Source organism: Antechinus flavipes, chromosome 4, assembly GCF_016432865.1.
Source record: "Antechinus flavipes isolate AdamAnt ecotype Samford, QLD, Australia chromosome 4, AdamAnt_v2, whole genome shotgun sequence".
In the NCBI taxonomy this organism is placed as follows: Eukaryota; Metazoa; Chordata; class Mammalia; order Dasyuromorphia; family Dasyuridae; genus Antechinus; species Antechinus flavipes.
This window is the reverse complement of record NC_067401.1, coordinates 164,866,628-164,873,971: the sequence shown is the minus strand read 5'-3', so window position 1 is coordinate 164,873,971 and position 7,344 is coordinate 164,866,628. Positions and strand designations below refer to the sequence as shown.

At 38.1% G+C, this 7,344-nt stretch overlaps 1 pseudogene; it reads right to left on the bottom strand.

Annotated features, from left to right (window-relative positions):
• Positions 1-260: 260 nt before the first annotated feature.
• Positions 261-7,125, bottom strand: LOC127560647 (glyceraldehyde-3-phosphate dehydrogenase-like; annotated as a pseudogene).
• Between the last annotated feature and the right edge of the window lie 219 nt (positions 7,126-7,344).

Below are 7,344 nucleotides of genomic sequence, written 5' to 3'. Positions count from 1 at the left end.
CTTGAATTCACAAGGGGAAAGGAATAGCAATTTCTTTGTTTTTTGGTTTTCTGGGAACTTGCTATATTCTGGAATTCATAGTTTTTACTATTTTCTCCCCAGCTCTTTTTCTAGTTCTGTTATGAAGATAGTTTGCTTGGAAATAACTCTTGCTGCTGAAACTGAAGAGTCCAATAGGGTCAACAATATAACTCCTGACAGAAGTGAGAGGGGAGGACAACAGAAAAAAGGCCATGAGTAGGAGACAAGGAAACAGTAAAGATTTTCAATTCCTTTTATTTTTTTTTTTAATCTTTGGAATAAAGAGAAGAAGGGGGTAATACTTAATCTAAAAGGGACATTAGTCTTTTTTTTGATAATCAAAAACAAATTTCCACATTGACTGTGCTCAAAAAATATTTATCTCATTCTGCATTCTGAGTTCTTTATCTTTCTATAAGAAGATGAGTAATATGTTTGATCAGTAGTCCTCTGGAATCTTGATTGATCATTACACTGCTAAGAGTTTAGCATAATGGTATTACATTATATTTAGATATCATAACTTATTCATCCATTCCCCAATTTATGAGCATTCCCTCAAATTTCCATTCTTTTCCATCTCAAAAAGTATTATAAAAATTAGGATTCTTTTGGTTTAGGGCTAATCCCTTCCTTCATCTCCTTTCTAATTCCCTTTTCTCCTTCTCTGCTTTCCTTTGTTTTCCTGTTGAAACATATTTTTGTATCTATTTTCTGTATGTATGCTTGTATGTGGGTGTGTATTTTTCCTTCTTTTTACCAGTTCATCAGAGAGTGAGATTCAAATACCAGGACAGTCCCCTATCCCTCTCCATGTTCTATGAATGTCTACTTGCGTACCCTGATTATATAAGATAATTTTCTGTAATCTTCCTTTTCCTTTCTCTCACCCATGTGTTCCTTTTCCCTGTCTTTCCATTCTTAAGATTAAGACATAGCAGAACAATTCCCAAGCTTTATCTATGTAGACTCCCCTTATGAACCCTGGTGATGACAAGATTCAGAGAAGACACATCTCTCCATATTAGAATGTAAGCAGTTTATCTTTGTTTAGTCCTTTATCATTGCTAATTCATGTTTATCCTTTCATGCTTCTCTTTGCACCTGTATTTGAATTTCAAAGTTTCTTCACAGCTCTGGTCTTTTCATCAAGAATGCTTGGAAGTCCTCTATTTTTTTTTTTTTTTTTTTAGCTTTTTATTTACAAGTTATATGTATGGGTAATTTTACAGCATTGACAATTGCCAAACCTTTTGTTCCAATTTTTCCTCTCCTTCCCCCCACCCCTCTTCTAAATGGCAGGATGACCAATACATGTTAAATATATTAAAAGTATAAATTAGATACACAATAAGTATACATGACCAAACCGTTATTTTGCTGTACAAAAAGAATTGGACTCTGAAATACTGTACAATTAGCCTGTGTAGAAAATCCAAAGTGCCGGCCGGCAAAAATATAGGGATTGGGAATTCAATATAATGGTTCTTAGTCATCTCCCAGAGGTCTTTTGCTGACTGTAGCTGGTTCAGTTTATTACTGTTCCATTGGAACTGATTTGGTTCATCTCATTGCTGAAGATGGCCAGGTCCATCAGATTTGATCATCATATAGTATTTTTTTAATAACTTTTTATCGACAGAACCCATGCCAGGGTAATTTTTTACAGCATTATTCCTTGCACTCACTTCTGTTCCGATTTTTCCCCTCCCTCCCTCCACCCCCTCCCCCAGATGGCAAACAGTCCTTTACACATCATATAGTATTGTTGTTGAAGTATATAATGATCTCCTGACGCTGCTCGTTTCAATCAGCATCAGTTCGTGTAAGTCTCTCCAGGCCTTTCTGAAATCATCCTGTTGGTCATTTCTTACCGAACAATAATATCCCATAATATTCATATACCACAATTTATTCAGCCATTCTCCAATTGATGGGCATCCACTCAGTTTCCAGTTTCTGGCCACTACAAACAGGGCTGCCACAAACATTTTGGCACATACAGGTCCCTTTCCCTTTTTTAATATCTCTTTGGGATATAAGCCCAGTAGTAACATTGCTGGATCAAAGGCTATGCACAGTTTGATAACTTTTTGAGCATAGTTCCAAATTGCTCTCCAGAATGGTTGGATGTATTCATAGCTCCACCAACAATGTATTAGTGTCCCTGTTTTCCCACATCCCCTCCAACATTCTGCATTATCTTTCCCTGTCATTCTAGCCAATCTGACAGGTGTGTGGTGGTATCTCAGTGTTGTCTTAATTTGCATTTCTTTGATTAATAATGACTTGGAGCATCTTTTCATGTGGCTAGAAATACTTTCAATTTGGAAGTCCTCTATTTTATTAAAAATCCTTTTTTTTCTCCTTTCAGAAAATTTTTTTTTTTTACAGTTTTGCTTGGGCAAGTTATTCTTGACTATAAGCCCACACATTTTCCTTTCTGGAATATCATATTACACATTCTCTGCTTCTTTATACTGATGACTGATGAACTGTGATTTTGATTGTAGCTCTAATGTATTTGAATTATTTCTTTCTGGCCATTTGCAGTATTTTTTCTTTTTGGCTATATTCCTGAGAGTTTTTGTTTTGAGGTTTCTTTCAGGAAGTGATCAGTGGATTCTATTTTCACTTTGCCCTCTGCTTATAAGTGATCTGGGAAATGTTCCTTTATGATTTCTTGAAATGTGATGTCTAGGTTCTTGTATGTATGTATACATGTATGTATGTATTAGTTAAGACATTCAGGTAGTCCAATAATTCTTAAATTTATTCTCCCTAATCTATTTGCCAAATAAATTGTTTTTGCTATGAGATACTTTACATTTTTTTCAGCCTTTTAACTTTATTTTAATATTTCTTGTTGTCTCATAGAGTCCTAGTTTCTCTTTGGTCCAACCAATTTTCAGGAAGTTTGTTGCTTGGGTAAGGCTTTGTACTTTTTGTGCCAATTTTTTAGTTTCTTTTCCAATTCTATCTCTCAGTTATTAGTTTTTTTCCCAATTCTATCTCTCATAGCTCGCATTTCTTTTCCATTCCTTTTTTGGGGCCTATTTATTTATGTGAGACTTGGAATTAAGTGATTTGCCTATAGTCACATAGCTAGCAAGTATTAAGTTTCTATGGCTAGATTTGAACTGAGATCCCTAACTCCAGGGCTGATCACTACCTAGCTGCCCAGGTGGTGACTTTATTGATGGTAAACAACATAAGACTCTATGTTTTTATAACAGTATCTTGGGGCAAGGTTTGCGAGTAGGGCCTGAAATCCCCAGCATAGGGAAAGAAATTGAAGATCTGGGCTCCCCAGTGGTGGAATTCCTCTCTTGACTGAGAATGAAGATCAATGGCTTTCCATACTATTTCTAGGAGGTCATGTAGACTATAAAGTTTATTACATGATTGTTATAACTATACTTTGTCATACCAGGAAATGAGCTTGACAATAATTTGTTGTCAAAGGAGGGCAATACCAGCACTAGCATCAAAAATGGAAGGATGGATAGTACTCCTATGGTCACAGAATACTATTCGGGCTGCTGTGTAGCCCAAGATGCCCTTCAAAGTTCCCTTTGATACTTGCTGCCTGATTTTCTTGATATTATCATATTTGACAAGTTTCTCCTGGTGGCAAGTCAGATCCACAACACATATATTGGGAGTAGGAGCATAGAAGGGTGTGCCTGTGACCTTCCCTTTCAGTTCAGAGATGACTTTGCCTATAGTTTTTAGCAGCACCAAGGAAGAAGGATGATGTTTGGGGCAGTACCGCACCCCCTCACGCCACAACTTGCCAGAGAGACCATCTACTTTCTTCTGGGTAGCTGTAATGGAATAGATTGTGGCCGTGAGTTTTTCCATAATGCCAAAGCATTAATGACTTTGGTTAGGAAGAGACAAGCAGTTGGCAATGCAAGAGCTATCACCGAAGTTATGTTTCTTAAGCAAAGTTATGTTTCTCACAGTTCACTCTCATCACAAGTTCAGGGTGATCAGCAGAAGAGGCAGAGAGAATGACCCACTTAGTTCCATTCTTTAAGTGAGCCCCAGACTTTTTCATGGTGGTAAAAACACCAGTGGACTCAATTACATACTTGACTCCAGCACCTCCCCATTTAATACTGTTGGAATCATTCCCCTGGAAGATAAGAGTGGTTTTTCCATTGATCACCAACTGTTCCATTCTTAGGCTCGACAACACCCTTGAACTTACCACAGGTGAAATCATATTGGAAAACACGAACCGTGTAGTTGAGGTTTGTGAAGGGGTCATTGATAGCCACGATGTCCACCTGGTGCCAAATCCATTGACTCCAACCTTTATTATCTTGTCTGAGGGATGCAGCTGCTGAAGCAGGAGATCCCAGCATCTTACTTGGGAGAAGAGCCGAGAGTTTCTCATCTCTTTTCTAATTTTTTTCCTCAAACTCTTTCATTCCATTTTTGAAAACATTCTTTTACCTTTTTTTTTTTTTTTTTTTTTTTAAACTCATGCTTCATTTCTTCTAGAATTTCTAGCTGGGTTTGTGCCCAAGCTATATTTTTCTTCAAAACATTGCCTATAGATATTTTGGAGCCAATCTCTTCTTTCTTGTGTCTTTAGCCCCAGTGCCATCAAAATAACTCATTAATGGTGGGGAGAACCGTAACTTTTTTTTGCTTGCCCATTCTTCCAATCTATTTCCCAACTTTGGACTTCTTGTTAGGGCTGGGCTCTGCTAAACTTCTGGACAGAAAATCTGGATTTGTCTTGTTACTATTTTCTTGGAGTATAGAGTGTTGTGTTACTCCAGTATCTCAAGAACAGGTTGGAAACCTGCAAGCTTTCAATACTTCCAAAAGTGGCCTGATGCAGGGCAAAGTATGTTTGCTAAACCCTGTTCTGAACATCTTCAGGGGCCCCACTTGGGCAGCTGCTGTACTCCACTCCTGTCAGTCAGCTGGAAAGACTTGTTGATTTTGAGAAGCAGACTTGTAGACTATTTAGTCAGGGATCCTATATTGGTTATCCCTCTGGAGACTGAGCTAGATGCTGGAAGTGAGACTCCAGATACTAGGCCTGGGATCTGAGCCACTGTTGCTGTTACCTTTGAACTTCTATCTCCACACACACAACTCAGGATCTCTATACCTGAGAACATTTAACCAGCTAAGCAGGTCCTCTTCTCAGTCTACTCTGGATCAGGTAGTGGATGACAAAGCTGCCAGTTCTCATCTGTCCCCCATCATAGTGATGCAGTATGGATCTGGGACCTTCTCTTCTCCTGGTGCACAATCTCTGCTGAGCCCTGAAACGTTCCACTCAAGCATGTTTTTGTGCCAATCCATTCCCTGAGTATTCACAGATCTCCCTGTCTCCCTGTCTCCTCATGCTGAGCTAAACTGCACAAAAACTCACTGTGACTTTTCCTGGATTTTCCCATAAGAATTCTGTCTGGTGCATTTTCTGAATTTATTTGGAGAAGTTTGTGGAGAGGAATTTATTATTATTAATCTCCTATTATTCTGCCATTTTAGCTCCACTGGACATTAGTCCTGATTCCTACTGCCTGCCTGAAGGCTGGATAGACTAGAGTTTGCCATTTTGCTGCTTACCAGGGGTTTTCCACTAACCTAAGAGGATTTTGGAGTAGGAAAAACTCTCCATCTCTTCCTCTATACTGCTTCACTTGATGATTTCATTAGCTCTCACAGATCTAATTATCTCTATGTTGATGGTTCTCATATTTATCTATTCTGTTCTAAATTCTCTACTAATCACTGATCTTTCAACTCCATTTGCTTTTCAGATATCATGAATTGCATCCCAATAGTTGTCTTAAACTCATCAACAGAATTCATTCTTTTTCTCTAAATCTATCCCCCTTCCTAACTTCTCTATGACTGGCAAGAATAACACCATCCTTCCAGTCCCTCCAACTCACAACCTAAGAGTCATCTTGGATTTCTCGTTATCTTACCCTCCCTATCCAATCTGTTGATAAGGTCTACTTCACCTTTGCAACATCCCTCCAGTGTGCTTCTTTCTTCTGACACTTCCACCACTCTGGTGTAGCCCCTCACACTTGGACTATTGCAAGGTCTACCAATAGGTCTGCCCACCCAATCCATCCTCCACTGAGTCACCAAGATTTTCCTAAAGCATAGATCAGACTATACTACTCCTCACTCAATAAACTCCAGTGATTACCTATCATCTCCAAGATCAAATACATCAAATACAAGATCAAACTCCTCTGTTTGCATTCAAAGCCTTCCATAACCTAACCCTTTCCTACTTTTCCAGTCTTCTTATACTTAACTCTTAAGAGGTATTCCTTGATCTAGTAACATTGGCTGAATGTTCCTTCCTTGAAGTGTGGTAAGTTCAAGGGTATTCCCAAACAAGACACCCCATCTCTTGGCTCTGGTTATTTTTCCTTGTCCCTCATGTTTGGAATGATTTCTCTCCTTATCTCTGCCTATTAAGTAGCAGTTAACATTCTATCTTCTACAGGCAGTCTTTCCCAACTTCTCTTAATTCTAGTTACTTTCTTCTCATTTATCCTGTTTATAGCTTGTTTGAACATATGTTTCCTTCTTGCTTCCTGGGCAGAAATCACTTTTTGCCCCTTTTTATATCCCCATTACTTAACATAGTGCCTGAAACACAGTAGGTCCTTAATAAATGCTTATTGACTATCAGTGTGACATTGTGCTTCTCAGTAATGTGAAGTAGCTAGACTGGATGACTCCTAATGTATTTTCTAGTTCCAAATCCAAATCTCAAGATACTATAACAGTTGCAAAGAATATCTTAATTGGTGACTGGGCGAAGACACAATTCCAACTTCCTAATCTTCTCTTACATTAAAAAAATAAATACTCCTCTGTTAATATGTAGTCCTTCTTTGTCCTCAAGGCAAAGATGAAATGACTAAGTGGTTGATTAGAAAATGGACAAGGGTGAAGTCAGAGTGAGTTTAAGCTATCTTTGCCTACCTTGCCTTTTCATCAGTAATCTTTTATCAAAAAATCTATTATTTCATCTCTGCTAGGCAACTAGGTAGCATAGGACCTTCAGTGAGGAAGACCCAAGTTCAAATGTGACCTCAAACGCTTACTTGCTAGTGACCTTAGGCAAGTTAATTCTGTCTGCCTCAATTTCCTCAACTGTAGAATGGGAACAATAATATTTATAAGATTTTGTGATGATCATATCTGTATTTCACTGAGTACTCTGCCTAACACATAATAGTTGCTTATTAAATGTTTTCCTTTCTTTCCCTCTTCTACCTATTCTATTTTCCATAAAGATTACAAAGCCAAGTCACACAGCTT